Source organism: Xenopus tropicalis, chromosome 5 (genome assembly GCF_000004195.4).
Source record: "Xenopus tropicalis strain Nigerian chromosome 5, UCB_Xtro_10.0, whole genome shotgun sequence".
NCBI classification, from domain to species: Eukaryota; Metazoa; Chordata; class Amphibia; order Anura; family Pipidae; genus Xenopus; species Xenopus tropicalis.
The window spans coordinates 43858118-43877479 of NC_030681.2; the positions used below are offsets into that span (position 1 = coordinate 43858118).

General features: G+C 38.1%; 1 protein-coding gene across 1 annotated transcript in view; it reads right to left on the reverse strand.

Annotated features, from left to right (window-relative positions):
* Nucleotides 1-19362, reverse strand: part of vta1 (vesicle (multivesicular body) trafficking 1) — an 84808-nt gene that overhangs the window by 56483 nt on the left and 8963 nt on the right.

Below are 19362 nucleotides of genomic sequence, written 5' to 3' on the forward strand. Positions count from 1 at the left end.
TCACAAAAATACAGAGCGATAAATAGCATTTTCAATAAGGTCACACTGGATCCAAATATTTGTTTTTTCACAATTCATAACCATTACTTATGCCCACAAATAGTGCATGTGGGGTGTTCCATCACAGGTTACCTGTGTAATGTATTGCATAACAACACAAATCTGTGTGTTTGTGTGCAAAAAATCTGAAAAGCTGAAAGTCTCCTGCTGAAAGCCTCCAAAAAAAGAATTGGGGGTTAGCAAACTGATTTTATCACTCATTTTTTTTTCTGTTCCATTCTGCTCCATTCCTATAGAAAAAATAGTTTAAATGTGCCAAAAACTATGGCAAAGACATATTAATAGAGTAAGCAAGAATTATAAAGGGGTGTGAAAAATAATGCAGTTAGATTTTTATGTCCGTAATAATAACACCGTAAAGTTTGATGTAAAAAAAAAAAGATACTGGGTAAATGCCAGCTTAGTTAGCAAAGCTGTTTAGAAAACTCGTGCAACAAGGGCTGAATTACAAAGGTAAGGAAAAGCTCAGTGCATTTGTAAAAATATAAGCCCAAGTGTAAAGGCAAAGTAAAGTAATTCATGTGCACACCACGGTTATAAAAGTCTGACAAAGATCGTGGGTGCAAAGCAAAGATGGAACAAGCCCTTTGAATGTACAAAGACACATGTACAGGTCAGTCTGTAGCTTTGATGTTCTCTATCCATCATAATCAATTGTCAATTACTCTTTGGCGGCTGTAACAGTCTTTGCAAATTTTTAATCAAGCAATAATTATAGCTCTAAGGCATGCCACTAGAAAGCTTTCAAAATAGATAAAACTTTGGATGAAGCTCACTTTATCTAGACATTTGTCTCAGATGGCCTACCATCCATTACATATAAAGTGATTAACTGGAATAAATGTTGTGACGTTATATGCCAACTGAGCAATGAGGCTTAATCTATACTTAGAATTAATGATGAAGAAATCAAAATGGTTGCTTCAATATGTATTAAGGAAAGAATGCAGAGATGTGTTCTTTGAAAAAAATGATAGTGAGACGTTTCAAGCAACAGTTCCAACTGGCTGAGGACAAACATAAACCTCCCCCCTCCATTTAGAAATTTGTCCGTCATCAAAATAAAGCATGGACTGCTCGGACATCGGTAAACAGAGATAAGGCGGACTCAAATCTGTAACCATGGTCTGGGGAAGTCAAGGAGGCATGGATGCAGGCGCGGAGGGTTTATTAGGGATAATGAAATATTTCTGATAAAAATAGAAAAGTGTTACTATCCCTTTAAACTAACCTCATACTGTTTAACATTAGTATGTTCAAGAGATAACTTTCTCAAATTATCCCAGGAGAAAGTGGATGAATTTGAGATTCAGTGCCCATAGCAGTAACACTATTACTCCTGAATCCAGCTGTCAGATTTAAGGATCTGTGAGAAAATGCTGGCAGGTCAGAGGGCTTTTCCAGGCACAGGCAATAATAACGCATTGCTAGGTAAACAATTGGTTGCTTGAGGAAACAGTCATTTGCAATGAACTACAGAATGATGTCTGCAGTCACAATTCACATGCTCGTCTAATGGACGAGCTACAGGTCACGTACAGCCAGCCTGTAGCACAGAGATGCAGCTTACTTATCAGTGAAGATTATGGGGTAACCATGTGTGAATGGGAAATACATGTAAATATGAAGATAATAAACATATGGAGAAAGTAGATAATTAGCAAATGTAATGCAGAACAAAAAAGAAAAATCCATTTTCTTCATATTTTACACACTGCGGTAACAATTATTTTGTAAAGTTCAACCACATCAGTTTATTTGTAACATACATCTATTCAAAGTGGAATGTCCACATCACACATTTTTACTTTTTCATAAGAACTGAGCTGAGCACATGATAATACCCATGCTGGAATAGTTTTATTACATCCTCTTTGGGTGGAGGGCCCCTTTAAAGGCATACTCAACACTATTTTCAAACCTGATCAAGAGATCAAAGGACCAGTTACCATGAAACACTGATCAATTCTAGATTTAAGAGTACCAGAAACAATAAAATATCTAGGACTGATATTTTAGGTTGCTACAGGCATCCAAAAGGGAACTCAACTCCAATCAAGATTTATTGAGTTCGTCGAGAGGTTCGGGCAGCTGTATCACTGAAAATAAATTGTGAAAAATATAAATACTGGGTCATGTTGACGACAAACCAGTAATTTAATCTATGTGTTAGTATACCTTTAAGTTATACTATGGGCTGCTTTACATTAGCAGGGGCTGGATAATATATTTTATTAAAAGAGAAAGAAGAATGGATAGTGAAACAAAGATATTCCCATAAAACAGTATGTACTTAGCAGTACAGTTTTCCCATATGTGTGAGTTAAAGTACATACAGGTAATGAGAAAAGCATGCACAGGAAAGTTAAGCTTCAGAAAAGCTCTGGGTTGTTAAATTGCTGTTTTTCACAAAGTGTTGCTATAAAGCTATATATTTTTTATTTTTACTTTCAATGTTATTTCTGCCAATTACTATCCCTCAGAGGCAAGACCTGCAAACTGTATCTCTATCATTACCCTAGATACCAAAGACTGCTTGTTCTATATAAAATGAATACTGATCCAGTCATTTCCCAGAATCTAGCTGATTACAGACCCTCAAGGATGGCATCCGTGACAGGGAAGCCAGATGAATATATACACTGTCTTTGAGGCTTGCGGTCCATGGATAGCGGAGAGATCAAATATACCTTTACAGTACAATACTAGATTCAACAGGTTCTCCTACCAATCTAAGATGAAAGGAGTGATTGATAACAAACAGACCCTGTAAAGCACTTTGAGGCCAGACACGGTATTTTACTATGTTTGTGTTTTGATTTTTTTTATAACCAAACTATTTCTTAATTCAAATAAATAAACAATTCGTGCAGGCAAAGAGGTTTTTCAAAGTTCCCTCAATAGACATGCAAAGAACTCTTACTTATATTTAACTGAATGGGTTTAATTTCTTTACATGCTGTATCAGCATTTTATAAACAGTAAACGGGGGGCAGAGTTTTATTTTGTCAAAGTAACACAGGTATGGGATCCCTTATCCGGAAACCAATTATCCAGTAAGTTGCAAATTACAGAAAGGGCGTCTTCCATAGACTCCATTATAAGCAAATAATACTAATTTTTAAAAATGATTTCCTTTTTCTGTTATAATTAAACCTTGTACTTATACTTGATCCCAACTAAGATATAATTAAGCCTTATTTGAGGCAAAACAAGCCTATCGGGTTTATTCAATATTTTAATGATTTTTAGCAGACTTAAGTTATGGAGATCCAAATTTCGGAAAGATCCCTTATCAGGAAAACCCCAGGCCCCGAGCATTCTGGATAACAGGTCCTATACCTATAAGTCAGGTTCCTATGAAAATCTAACATAAAAATAGAAAACTGTATATAAATACCTTAAGCCACGCTGGGATGGGGGTGGCGTGAACATTTCATTGGCTGGACTGAAAATATTACAGTAAGGGGGGGCGTGTCCTGCATGGTGATTGAATAATTCATGTTTAGACAAAGCTCCACTGTGAAATCATCCTGAGCCTAGATAAGCTGCCTCTAACCCAGCTAAAACCAGCAGAAAACTGAATAGCAATTTTCTCAGAAGGGAGACCAACTGAGCGACATGGCAGAGGGCCGATAATGGAAGTCAGTTTTGACCACTCCCTTTTTAAACCACACCCATGCTAACACAAACATTTTTAAGATCATATTCACATTAAAGACAAATGGTTGGTGCTCACTTTAGGTCAGGGATCCCCAACCTTTTATACCTATGAGCCACATTCAAATGGAAAAAGCGTTGGGGAGCAACACAAGCATGGAAAAGGTTCCTGGGGCTGGTAATAAGAGCTATAATTTACCTTATGGGGGTTCTCACGAGTTACTGGAACTGTGAATTGGTGGAGGCCACACCAGTCTTACAAACTCAATTTTAAGTCACCTTAATTCACTACTGACTGAGGTTTCAGAATATACAGATAATGCACATACAACACCCTTACAGAACTGATGTGCAACAAACAATATTTATTCTCCTATATCTAGCAAAAAAATAGATGCTTCAGGGTAATAATATCAGCTAATTCGAACCAACTGTTTCACTGCCCCACTTTGATCAACTCTTCCTCCTAAGGAACTAACCGCCTCCGCAGGATTACGTGACAAATGGGATAAAATGACTTGATGACTGATGCCATAACCAATTAAGATAAAAATAAAGTAAAGTAGAGCAAAATTACCAGAAGCAAAAATTATAAATATAAGTTCGTAGTGAGCTCCACAGAAAACACATGTGAAGTTATTTAGAGGATCACTAATTACAGCAATTTATGTTCTGACTTTCTGAGTTTCTACCCAGTCTACTAAGAAAACAATCTCTTTTTTAAAAATAAATATAAGGAGAAAGTTATTTTATATTGTACTATTTGTAGAAATTGTAATAATAATAACTCATCAAAATAATCTTTTTTATTAAAAAAAAAAAAAAGTGGCATGCATGCTGGAATGGTTGGACTGTTAGGCTAATGCCACACTTAGCATACGTAGTGTATTTTCAGCAAGTCAAAATTCGCTTGCCGGAAATATGCTACATATGCTTAAAAATGCTCCTACCTGTGCCTGCACCTTATAGCATTGAATACATTTGCATTTTCGGCGGATATTGGCTACTTGTGCCCGCACTCAAGCGTATTCAATGCATTCAGGTGTAGGCACAGGTGGGAGCAGTTTTAAGTGTATTCTCGGCAAGTGTTTTTCGGCTTGCCGAAAATATGCTCCATGTGGCATTAGGCTTAGGCTAATGCCACACGGATCGTATGGAGCATATTTTCATCATTTTCGGAGGATATCGGCTACTTGCAAGCATATGGAAAGTATTCTCGGCAAGCGGTTTTCGGCTTGCCAAAAATATGCTCCATACACTACGTGTGGCATTAGCCTAAGGCTGTTATCTCTGTGACCAACAGCCTATTAGATGAGAGCTGATTGTTCACATACCTATGGCTTTCACTATCACATGTGAAAGTTCACAACCTGATGAGGATCTAGACAGAGAAGGACTCTATCCTGCTGCTGGAATGAACCCAACAGACATTTTTAGGCCAACCTGCAAATGATCGCCTTGTCCTGCCCACTGGCTCAAGAATAAGATACATGACCACAGGCAGATATTGACATTGCTGTTGATTAAAGACCAATTAAAAACTAACTAAGAATAGGCCATTCTATAAGATACTAAAAGTTAACCTAAAGGAACTAGTACAGATCGTGAAGCTTGCAGGCCTTACATTCAGCAGTCTCAGTTCTAGTTGCACAAACCAAACAGCCTACTTTCCAAATAGTACAAAATGTAGGAAAATGTCCTTCCTCAGCCTAAAGTTAATAGGCACTGTTATTCAAAATATTAATCTACATTCCATGATGGTATAGAAACATTTATCCATCTTTGATTCTCCTATCTTACTTTAGCTAGTATTTTAGAGCTCCTGATTCCCTTTAATTATCTTTGAATCATAATCTAAACCATTGCTTAATAAAAAGAGGTCTATGTTGTGCCTCTTATACTAATAACACAGATAATTAAGAGAAGGTGACCTGAACTGCATAAGGCTGTCATCGTGCCACAAATAAATAAGTCTGCTATTAAAGGATTAGTGGTGAAACAGAGGCACCGCAGGTAATAATCTGCACTAAATCCAACACTGCTACGCATTCATTATAAGCTCAGCATGGCAATACATAAATATAATCAGAGCTGTAAATAGGAGATGAGTAAAAGGCCCTTGATTTTACTTGCAGCCACAGGTACTCCTTCTAGCATCTATAAAATAGCAAATTAATAAAGGAGTGTACATTAGGACACCATGGGCTAACTCATACCTCCTTAAGTGCTATGCGCAACAATTTGCATCTGACTGTGGCACAGACAAATACAGGGACCTTAAATTTTTAAGCTAAAATGCCCCAATGGGTCATAAGATGATTGTGTTTTCACTCAGCAAAACCACAGCTGTTTAAGCATAGTGGTAAGGAAAGACTGCGTTACTGCCAGACAGGATGCACACATAAGGTCCTATAACCGGTTATGTCAGAGGCAGTGCCAGTGGAAATTAAATTCTCTGGAACTGAAAACTATAAAAAGTCTGTGAATATTCCAAATGACAACTTTTTGGAAGTTCAGAAATAAACTAGGAAAGATGCTTTTTGGATTTTGTAATTATTAATAAAGTACCTTTTATCTCCAGCACTAGTGCGAATACACATTTAGGCAATAGCGATCATAATGCAATCATTATGTTGAAGAGACAACTGCATAAGGGAGTGATTAACACAAAATAAATCTCAGGGGAATGGCATATAAGTCAATTTGTCGCTCAGAGAGAAAATGCGACAAAACACCAGAAAATACGTATACAGCACATTGAAATGCAAGGAATTCACTATAGGTAAAACACTTACTTTACATAATCCCACAAAAGTGCCTTTTCACACAGTTACGCAATTAAACGTGTTTTACTTTTTTCATGCAATGAAACGTAAAAGGTTCTTTGTCATTGCTCTAAGACATTCTAATTTTGCCATTACGAGGGCATTTATACAACATACTAACCGGGAAAAACTTTTCAGAGAATTAATGCTGCTTAGCAAATATCCTGGTCATTATGTCCTCCTGTAAAGATGTGGCAAAGCAGAACAATTATGGTTTAACAGAGAGATTAGCGCTGAGGTTGGGAAATTGTGCATTTAAGGCATTAAAGTTAACTGCGTCAGCTTAAACTTTTCTTAGGTACTAAGAGGCCAATCAAAGCACGCAAAAAATCAGGTAAGCAAATATACAATTTTACTTGAAAGTTTGTGAACATTTTAAAATGTTCTATATTTTTAAATGAATGTGATGTAAAACATCATCAAGTTCTAAAGGTAGATGAAGAAAACCTAGTTAAATAAAAAAAATAAAAATTATTATATTATATTTTACATATAGATGTAAGAGGGAGGTAAATTGGTTGTAAAGAGCAGGTAAAAGGCAGAGATAGATTACAAAGAGTTGTGGTAAACATTTTTTTAATTGGACCAGTGTTACTGGCTAGAATGTTTTAATTGGACCAGTAATGTTACTGGGTAGAATTGTATATACTGTTCTATGTTTGCTGATGATACTAAACTATGCAAGGCTATAAGTTCCATGCAGGATGATGCCGCTTTTGAAAAATGTGCCTAAATTGGAGAGTTAGGCAGGAAATTAGCAAATGAGGTTTCATGTTGCTAAATGTAAAGTTATGCACTAGGGTAAAAATAACGTAAACTAAAGTTTGTTGAGGGCCTCTTTAATTGAGAAATTTGGTTTTTTTGTGGCTAACTGCTGAACTCTAGGTAGTAGCAGCAAATAAAGCATTCTCTTGAATAAAAAGGGCATTGACTCCACAGATAAATACATAATTTTGTTTCTTTACAGATCCCTGGTAAGGCTTTACTTTGAGAATGCAGCATAGTCTAAGGTCCTGGTCCTTAGAAAGTATATTAGGGAATACTGTAATGGGAAAACATGTCTTTTTCAAAACCCATCAGTTAATAGAGCTTCTCGAGCAGAATCCTGAATTGAAATCCCGTTTTCAAAAACACAATCAATTGTTTTGTATTTAATTTTGAAATTTCACATGGGGCTAGCCATATTCTTCATTATGGCCAGTGGCATGCCAAATCAGCACAACACAGCTTTATGCATCTTGGTTGTCTTTCAATGGTAAAATAATAACATTAAGTTCTAGATTGGTTTGAACTAGGATTAATGAACAGAAATAAGGTAATATAAGGAACAACAGGGACACTCCTGTGGAGAAACATTTTGCAGAGTAAGGCCACAATACTTCACAATTAAGATAGCAAATCTTAAGACAAAGTTATACAGAGAGGGAGAGAGAACTAATAAATTAATACATTATATGACAGAAAATATTGAGCCTAGGGGGCACATTTACTAATCCACAAACGTCCGAAAAGCATCCTAAGGTGTTTTTTTTTCGTAATGATCGGTATTTTGCGACTTTTTCGCGAATTGTAGCGAATCTTTCGAGTGCTCAATACGAAAAAGTCGCGACAATTCGCGAAAGTCGTAATGGCTATGCAAAAGTCGCAACAATTCACGAAAGTCATAATGGCTATGCAAAAGTCGCGACAATTCACGAAAGTCATAATGGTTATGCAAAAGTCGCGACAATTCACTAAAGTCATAATGGCTATGCAAAAGTCTCGACAATTCACGAGTCATAATGGCTATGCAAAAGTCGCGACAATTCGCGCAAGTCGTAACGGCTACGAAAAAAATCGCAAAAAATACGAAAAAAACACAAAAAATGTTCGTTTCCAATCCGATTTTTTCCCATTCGGGATTCGGATTCGTGGTTTAGTAAATCAGCCCCTAGGAGTAGTGAGTTAACAGAGGAGGGTAGCATTTTCTAGAAGCATTATATGGCTAGAACCAGGTGACACTACATGAAGTTAGAAAGTGGAAAACTTAAGAGGCTAATAAAAGACACAGCCTTTCCTAAGGACTTAGATAAGTAATAGGAAAAATATAAAGCCAATTAAAATATAAGGCTCTTGAACTATACAAAAAGTTTTGTATGTTTGCCATTATTGTTGAGAATTTGCAACAACAAATCACAGCTTCAATTAATTTTATTTGTATTTTTGTGGACTAAAAATAAAAAACAGATCTGAAGAAGCACTTTATTATTACTAACAGATTAATCAACTGAGTAAGTTTATCTAGAAATTAGCTCTATGTAAAGGCCCCCATACACATTGAGATCCGCTCGCTTGGCGATCTTCACCCGATATCCCCTGGGGCCAAACGATCAAATTATATTGGCGTTAATGGGGCAGTCTGTTCGGGAACCGCATCAACGAGCCGATGCGGTCCCCAATCAGACTAAATTTACTAACCTGGCCGATCGATATGTGGCCAATTTTAGGCCAGATATCGGTCGGGCAGGCCCCTCGTTTCTGCCCCTACACGGGCTGAAAAGCTGCCGAATTGGTCTAAAGGACCGATATCGGCAGCTACTATCGGCCCGTGTATGGAGACCTTAAACAACCCCTTTCCTTGCTCTTTGTTTTATGCTGTAAAGTGATAATCTGCATTGTCCTTCTCTTAAAGGAACAGTAATACCAAAACTTGAAAAGTGTTTTACGGCAGTTGGTAAAACTGGTGTGTTTGGTTCATAAACACTACAATAGTTTATATAAACAAAGCTGCTGTGTAGCCATGGGGGTGTTCATTTTCCTTTAAAGAACAACAGAATGTTGGAAACCCAAAGTACTACAGTTTTGCCCAATTTATCTTTAAGGCTTATGGCATGGGGGGAGCTAATGGCTTGCTAATGGCCGTGGGAGGGGTAATTCCATTTTAGTGCCCTGCCTCCTGTGGGAAGGGGAACAACACCACAGTGCCTGTGTCCCCTATGAAGTGACAGAGGAATTATGTTTTGTATGCAATTTTTTTTTTTTTTTTTTTATAAAGGAAGTGCTGCTTACTACTCCTTTAATATATTGCTCTTTCTTATTTTTCATCACCGTCACAGACATTAAGCAGATTATCTTTCTTGCAAGTTTCAGTTTCCTAGTCTTTCATATATAGCAGAAATAATGAGAAATTAGGGCAAGTTCAAAGGAAATACAGAACAAGTAAGTTTCTCTCTAGATGCAGGTACTTTTGACCATATCAGTAGGAGTTAGAATAAGCCAACAATGGGCTACTTGTCCAGACCGGCTGCATTAAAGAAGACAAAGACAGCTGTGTTCCACAACTTTATTCTCTTACTGTTGGCAAAAGAATACATCTGTTTCTTTGACTTTTACTTTTATTAATGCAGAAGACACTGACCATTCTCCCTACCGTAGCTTTAGGTTTTCAATACATCTTCAGATTAGTTAAATCTTCCGTGTGTAAAAATGTGGTAACCTATCATCAAGAAAAAAAAAGGTTCAGTCATGGAAAAGTCAGCACTGAACCTTGATGTTTTCTGTAGCTCTGGATGCAATCCAATCTTCCAATTAAACTGTTTCCACATAATGGCACCCTTGTACTTCAGCAGGCAGACTATGCAGGCTAGAATTCTTTGCAAAGGCATTCCTTTCTCCTTCCTGTCTTCCTTCCTTTTAAAGATAGTAATGGCTGGGGAAAAGGGGGATTTACTCCTTTTTTTTTTTTTTATAGATATTGCTTTACTCTTTATACCTTCCAGATAACATCTACATATTTCAGACCTTTTTTTAATTTTAAATTTGATACAGTTTGATAAATATTCTGCTATTTCAGTGGAGTGTGAGCACCTACTGTAATCTAAGAGGATTAAAATATTTATAATATAACTGTCAAAATTAATATCACCAAAACACCACAATTGGCTACAATTCATTTAATTGTTCCAGTTATTATGCCAGGGAAAAAAAGTTCCCTCTCTTAACCTAGTCTCAATTCCGCACTATTATCTCAGGGTTGTTATTTTTAAATCTCCACCTGGATGTCCCTGTGCAACCTCAGTGCCACGTGTTTTATGCTCTCTCTACTTTTGTGCCCTTTCCTCATGTCAACATGTAAGCTTATTTATAAGCTTTCTAAATAAAACTTGTAATTTCATTCCTGTAACTGTGACTCTAGAAATACATGTTTCATAATATAAAGATATAGCATGCAAAATGATTATTTTCAATGTGTGGGAGCATAATGGATTTTAAAAGATATATCCCTTCTGAAAACAAATATAATAAACCTTTACAGCTCACAATGAGCACAAATTACATTTCAAAGCACTGCACCAAAAATGGTTATACTTTATATTGCTAAAACAGCTTGTAAACTCCTAAAGATGCCCCACAACTTATATGTTGTACCTATTAGACATGTCATAAGAACAGAAGACACAACAATTTGAAATAACTTTGAGGAATAATAATCACTCACCAACTTTTTGCCAAAATACAGGGGCTTTTTCGTCCCCAGGATTCAAAGAGGGTCACTGACCATGGCAGCCAGATAATAAACAGTCTGGAGCTACCATATAATTTTTATTGTTACCTTTGGTTACTTATCATTTTTTTTTAGGCATTCTGCTATTAATTGTCTACTCTGCTATTCAAACCACTTCCCAGGTTATTATGGTGAACCGCATCTTAGAAATCACATATCTGCCAAAATTCAAAACTAGTGAGCTAAATTAGAGCTGGGCGGTATGACCAAAAATTTATATCACGGTATTTTTCAAAATTATATCGGTATCACGGTATTTGACGGTATATAAATAAAAAATAAATAATAAATATTGGTGCCCCCCCCACAACCCCCCCAACCCCAACACCCCCCCCCCCACAACCCTGACCCCCCCCCCCAACCCCAACACCCCCCCCAACCCCAACCACAACCCCCCCACAACTCCAACCACAACCCCCCAGCAGAACTTACCCAACTTGTGGTTCCTCCAGCGATGCGTCCTAGCGACGTCGCGTGCGCGCTGACGTCACATGCGCGCTGACGTCACATGCGCACGGGCGCAACCCGGATATAATTGAAGAAAAATAGCAGGAGGCGCGCATACCGGTGTAGCGGTATGTTTAAAAACCATATTGGTTTTTTTTTTTAAAAACCGGTATACCGCCCAACACTAAGCTAAATTATAAAATGTAAATAAAAAAAACCACATAAAAACAATTGCAAATGGTCTCAGAATGCAACCATACTAACATTAACTAAAGGTAAACTACCCCTTTAAATGAATTAGCTGCCCTGTTTTTATTTTCTGAGACACAAACGCTAAAGCAAGAGTGGGCTCTTAGTGCTCATCTACTGAGCTTGTGTGCCAGAGAAGCAAAACACAGCATCAGGAGGTGTAGATGCTGAGGACTGCAATATTACCAAGACTTGGGCAGCTTTATATCAGAAGGTATAGGGCAGGCAGTAAGGACAGGGCCCAGAGTTAGCTTGCACCTCCTGCCGCACCCTAACTTACGCATCTAAATGTCATGCATGTTAGAGGATGGGTAGGAGGTGGGAGAGGGGAAGCCTATATACCACTCCCCTGTTAACCCCGCTTACACTGCCTAAATGCAGGCAGCACTCTATTCAGTGGGCTAGGCATAGGCCTTTATGTTCCAAAACGTAGTGCAGAGGCCTGCAGCCATTCCCCAAAGCAGAGCAGTATGCAAAGTGCAAAAAAATGGCCAGCTGGGCACACTGTGTTCTGCATGGAAAATGAACGCTATTAATTTACAAGACAAAATAAACAAAATGCAAACAGAGAATGACAAGAGGCAATCTTACAGTTCTTACCTGAGGGTATTTATAGCCTTGCTAATCCAAGAAGAGAAAATTGTAAATGAGGTAATGGACCACTCAACAAACGTCTCAAAAACATCATTTCCATCAGATTGATCTGTTATGTTTATTAGAAGGTATGGCATAGTGCAAAAAAGATAAATATACAAAGCAAGATTTCACCTCTGGTTTCTATTATATTAGAAGCAGGTGTTACTATTTTGAAACAAAACACAAGGCGCTGTATAGAATTAATCTAGTGATCTCCAGCATGGCTGACACAAATCTCCTGCCTCTACAAAGTAAAGAGGTTTTTTTTTCAGCTGGAAAAATATATGTAGTGTACTTGAAATGACTCTGGAGAAATCTGTAATGACATGATGCTCACCACCCTCATCTCCATAATGCCATTTATAACAAGGTGCATATGACAAGGTATCAGGAAATGAGGAGACAGGCAAAGAAATTCCCAGAAATTAGCACAGTTCTTGCGCAAGATGACGGACATATCTTAAAGCCACTCTCATACAAATCCCTTCTGAGTCACAGTGTGGCCAGCAGGGGTGCAATTCTAACCCACAGGGTGATTTTTATGTTTGTTATCCTTTATACAGCACTGACAAATCCTGCAGTACTCCCTGTCTCCCTGGAGCTTACAGTCTAAATCCCTATGGCATTCACACACAGTAGGATCAATCGAGAGCCAATAACCCTGCCCCTGCTTTTGAGTGTGGAAGGAAATCAGACTACTTGGAGAAGCAAAATGTGACCATAGATAGTGACCTGGCCCAAACACCCAAGGCAAGTACCTGTGGGTCCTGCTCAACCACCAACACAACTTAAAGCACTTATATGATTCCCCACTCTCCTCTTCTGCCCTAATTGCCTGTTCACTCACCACAACAGTGCACCCCCCAACTATAGGCCACTTAACTTACTGAGGAGTTTTTGTCCCCCTGCCCTTTGTCTGTGCCCAGTTTATTCTGCAATAATTTTTTGTACCGCCTCTACCACTGTTCCCTAGGTGCCTTTCCTGCCTACCCATAGGTTTTGGCTGTGCCTGGTTGGAATCAAACCTAGGACTTCAGCAATGCTAAGCACTGCCCCAGTTAGGGGAATGACACACAGGAAGATTAGTCCCCCACAATAAATATTAAGTACCGCAGGCAATTAATCTCCTCCATATGCCATCCCACTGGCAAGAATGTAAGTCGTGGGTAGGATGGCACACAACACGCTTTGGCTTCCCGAAAGTCGCCCGAAGTTTCCTTGCGAGGCAACTTGGGCTGGCCGAAGCGGTGCGTATGCCATCCCACTGGTGATTTACATTCTTGCCAGTGGGATGGCATGTCGGGGAGATCAAGTCGTCCGCGGTAGTTAATATTTATCACAGGCGACTAATCTCCCTGTGTGCCACTGCCCTAAATGAATAAACTGTTGATTGATATCATTAGCTAATTTGCTTAAAGGGGTGGTTCATCTTTAAGTTAACTTTTAGTTTTTGAATTATTTGCCTCTGACCCTGGCAGCCGAAAAAAAAATTGGTCTGTGAGAATACAATTGTATTGTTTTTGTTACTTTTTATTACTTATAAAGTGAAGTAATCAAAAATCTACCAATAATAAAAATGAAGACCAATTGCAAACTGTCTTCAAATAGCACTCTCTACATTATCCTGAAAGTTAACTCAAAGGTGAACAACCTCTTTAATACCTACTGAAATACAACACAAAGCACTTTAAGCACTTTAAGCAAAAGCCATTATGAAAGGACTTTCTGCCTACAGTAAGGCAACCCTCAGTTACAGGACTGATATACTCTATCATATTCTGGAATTCCATTGCATGCTGTTTCTAAGGAAATATATAACAAAACATAATTTAAAACCAATTAAAGTTCATTAGGGCTGCGCCAATGAAAACAAATTGCCTTTTTTAGAGAGAGCAAGGGTTTGACCTGATAAAAAAGTGAAAAGAAAAGTCAACTTTTTTCTAAGCACTAAACTCCCACTGTAGACCAGCTCCATGCAAGGATCCCCCAACCTCTCCACATCCATGCCCAAGATCCTCTGCACTCAAAGGGGAAATTCACATTTAACCCTTTTAGTGTCACAGATCCACATAGAAGGATATCGCAAGGATATCTGTATCAGTTTACCAGAAGCACAACACAGGCTTTTACAGCCAGATATTCACACCTGCTCTATTCCACAACCTCTATGCAATAGAGTCAAGGATGAAAATAAACAGTAACCACCACCCTCTCTCCACCCTTTGTTGTAACTGTTTTCTTAGCAAGAGTCCATTATGCAGGGGTACAGATTTGGGACCTGTTATCCAGAATGCAGGGGTCCTGGGGATTTCTGAATAATTGCTTTATCCGTAATTTAGATCACCATACTTTATGTATACTAAAAATAATGTAAACATTCATTAGACCCAATAGGATTGTTAAATATATAGGATTAGTTATATCTTAGCTGGGATCAAGTGCAAGGCACTGCTTTATAATTACAAAAATAAAAGGAAATTATTTGATTAAATATGAATTATTTGATAAAAATGGAATGTCTATGGTAGATGGCCTTTCTGTAATTCAGAGCTTTCTGGATAACAGATCCCATACCTATATTATCTGTGAATTGGTATTCTAATTATCTACATAGGAGTAGCTTAAATGTTCCTGTTTAGCTCAAGACAGGGCATTAACTAGGTTTAGGCAGAAGAGACACCTGCCCAGTGCAGAACAGAGTGGGTGTCACTAGGCACATACCTCAGCTACCCCAAGCTCCGCCCAGCTGAAAGAGTGGCAATGCAAAGCTCTCCGTACTTTTTACAAATGCGCATCACATCATCGCTCCTGTTTCACATCACCCCGCCACTCGAAAGCTCCCCTTGCTCCTCACATTGCTGTAGTGTGTCACCATGTACAGGCACCATTTAAAGCAGCAAAACTTTACATCCCAGAATCCATCATTCTGCATGCATGTGTGTATAACTTTATTTATAAAGCGCCACAAGGGTACGCAGCGCTGTACAATCTTACAATATACAGAATTACACACAGAGAAGACAAGTGTTATAATAAATAAATACAATAAATAAGCATTGAGTAAGATATGGTATGGGTGATTGACAGCCTAAGTTGGGGTGGGGTTGAATGGAACCAGCAAGTCAGAGACAGGCTTTTCTTTTTAAAGGAGCAGTAACACCAAAAAATGAAAGTGTATAAAAGTAATTACAATATAATGTACTGTTGCCCTGTACTGGTACAACTGGTGTGTTTGCCTCAGAAAGACTACTACAGTTTATATAAATAAGCTGCTGTGTAGCCATGGGGGCAGCCATTCAAAGGAGAAAAGGCACAGGTTTCTTAGCAGATAGCAGACAAAGCCCCATTATATGGGGCTTATCTACTAGTTATCTGCTATGTAACCTGTGCCTTTTCTCCTTTTTTCCAGCTTGAATGGCTGCCCCCATGGCTACACAGCAGCTTATTTATATAGTAGCTTTTCTGTAGCAGGGCAACAGCACATTATATTTTAATTACTTTAAAACACTTCAATTTTTTGATTTTACTGTTCCTTTAACATAAGCCCAACTATATAAGCTTACGTCAGAGGAGTTTTTTCCTCTTTAAAGGCAGGTTTCTCCCAAGCCAGAATTTGCCTCACTATGTGCACCACATCAGGGTCAAAATTCCAGATACTTGTATTTTCCCAAATACTAGCCTCAGCTAGATGGGTAATCATCCTTGACTGGCATGCTCCTGAACGGTCTCAACTCCAACTTTTTCACAGAATTAATAACATCCAATAGATGCACTACTTGACAACTTTGTTGATTACTTTATTGACCAACATAATGATATTTGGCCAAAGACTGGTACTGCCACAGGAAACTAGGGAAATGAAGCACTACACTTGAAATTACAGGGTCATGGTTATGTATTAATCTTAAAATAGAAATGATGACAAGTACATTTTTAAATGCCTAATGCATTTCAGACTCCAGGACACAGGTAGCATCCAATTGTGGGTCTCCCTAATGAACTAAGCTCTCTCTAGGAGTGCATCGAGTTTTGCACCAATTTGGATACAGACTGCAATTTGTAGCAGTGATTCCAGAGAGGGCAGGCATCTTCTGTAATGTCCCGTAGCTTGAATGTCACTCAAACATGCAGACTAGAGGGTGCTAGGATCATAAAGCTCTGGTGACCCATGCACTCTCTATTACAGCAAGCTTTATATACAGCATTTATATGGCATCTTGTGCACCAATGTTATGTCCATTACAGCAAGGTATAGGACAGGTATAGGAGCCCCAGTATGCCTTGTATACTGTCTCGAAGTAGAGACTTAAAATAAATGCATTTAAAAAAGGGATGAAGATGTAAAAATTAGTTTCATTTGTGACCTTATACTGCCATCTGCTGTAAACAAAAAGGTACAACACAACAGTCTGCACAAATTTTGGATTGTTCTAAGTACAATTGGAAAAAATTCATACTAACCATGATAATTTCTGATGTGCGTAATTACGCAAAAATTTGTGTCGCGCTTTTACGAAAATATTGTGGTTATGATCCGAAAGTTACACATTTTTGTATCCGAACAATCGTAAACGGTGTGAAAACCTCTGACTTGAAACTGAAACTTCAATGCATGATTTTGGAAGCTTTTCATAGGACTCAATGGCACTCTACAGATCCAACCTGGCCAAAAGATAGTCATGATACCAAAGCTTTAATGAATTCCGAAATGTTTGTAGTCATTGCGAAAAATACAACTTTTGCGTAAAAATTTACGTGAAATGCAAAAATGTTGCATAATTTTAATGATATTTTCGTGGTCATTACGAAAAGTTCTAAACTATAGGAAAAATAAAATTTTTTCGCAAAAGTGGTCATCATGCTTTGATAAATGTGCCCCATAATGTCTGGTGTCTGTGGCTACTTTATTGAAGAAATATAGCAAATTGCACATCTCATTGACTAATACTGCTAATGAATCCAGTGAAATGTACAGACATTCTGATTTCTGCAAATACTAATAAAACATTTAAAAAAAAAAAGGGGGAGTGAGGTCACCTGTGCATATCTAAATGCAGCACTAAAGAGCCCTACAATTTCAACATATCTGTAAACCTAATTCATTTGTAGATAATGTCACCTAATACAGTATATGTATTTGTATCCCCTCTATGAGATAAGGAATAAATATAATTTTCAGTTAGCACAGTGAAAAACTGGCATTTCATATAACTAAGAGACAGGCTTGAGAAACACATAAGAAGCAGACAACATATAGTAAAAACCTTTGCATAGTTTACCCTTAACACATGTTCTGCAGGATTTGGTGAGCATACTGTAGGGTCTTAGGCTAATGCCAGACGAGGCATAGGGCGGAAATACGCATAAAACTGCAACAGTTTGAAACTCTTGCGTTTTTATGCGTATTTCCGCTACATGTGCCTGCGCCCGAGCATATTCTATTCATTCGGGTGCAGGCACAAGTAGGAGGCGTAGGGCGGAATTTTTCGGCAAGCGTTTTTCCGCTTGCCGAAAATATCCGCCCTACGCCTCGTCTGGCATTAGCCTTAAGCTCAAAAGTGAAAATCTGGAGGGGGCAGAGCCAGCCAGCACTAAATATGCTGGCTAGCTCCACATTATGTTGTGGTGTAGAAACATAGTAGCAAGACCACAACCACAAAATACAGACCCTCTCCAAATTGCTAACCATTTCGCTAAATAGTACACCTTTATAATTTAGCTAATCGACAACAAGAACCCCAACCTACATATGTTGACATACAACAGTATTTATCAACAACATCCTTACTACAACTTTGGGGTTTCTGTCGGACTCCTTTCAAATTACAAAGCAAGGCTGCCCATTATCCCCCCCTTATATTTGCATTACTGGTTGAACCATTAGCAGCAAGATTAAGGGCAAATACAGACATCTCAGGCATTACTAAACTAAATTGAGCCAACACAAGTTAGGACTATTTGCTGATAACATAACGTTCACATTACCCTACCAAATGTAATGCAAGAACTGGACACCTTTTACAAAATTTCCTGGTATAAAATAAACCTCCACAAAACACAAGCTCTTCTCATCAATATGTATGTATATCTTTATTTATAAAGCGCTACTTATGTACGCAGTGCTGTACAGTAGAATATCACACAACTGGAAATAGAACAACTTAAAAGCAATTATTATGACTTTGATCCCTATGTAATTTATATTGTCGCCTCTCCATTCAAACTCACAAAAAATCCTGATCTCCTTTACAAATATAACTATGGGCCATTACAGAAAACTTTGCAAGCTAACTATCTTAAATGAAAGTCACATAACATTTCCTGGGTAGGCATGATAGTTCATCAAAATGAATGCGCTCCTGAAAATATTATATTTGTTCCATACAGTACAAATTAATATCCCTTACCGATTTATTAGGTCTTTACAAGTACAGATATTCATCTTCATCAAGGCAGGTAAAAAACATAGAATATCTGTAAAAAATTTTCAACAACCATTCAGTAATGGTGACCTGGGCCAACCAAATATCCTAAACTATTACAAAGCCTCATTGTTAGACACAGCAATTAAAATGCATAGTCCAAACCACTGCAGACAATGGTTAGACCTAAAGTAAGGAGAACTGCAAGAGCTTAATATACCACAACTGCTCTGGCTGCCAATAAAGAATAGACCAGCCAACCTTAAAATGCTGCCATCTACCCGGACAATACTATCCTTCTGGGACAAACAAAACAAAACCACATCCTTTGGACAGCTCCCTTCCCCAAGAATGCCTTTCCAAAACCTCAAGTACTTTCTTCCAAATTTCAAAGGTATCACCTCAATATCGGACCTATACGGAATTACAACATACAGAACTTTTATGGACTTTAATTATAAGCCCCTTCACCAGCAATCTGCAATAGAACAATCCCTGTAAAGATGGATGGAGGCACAGA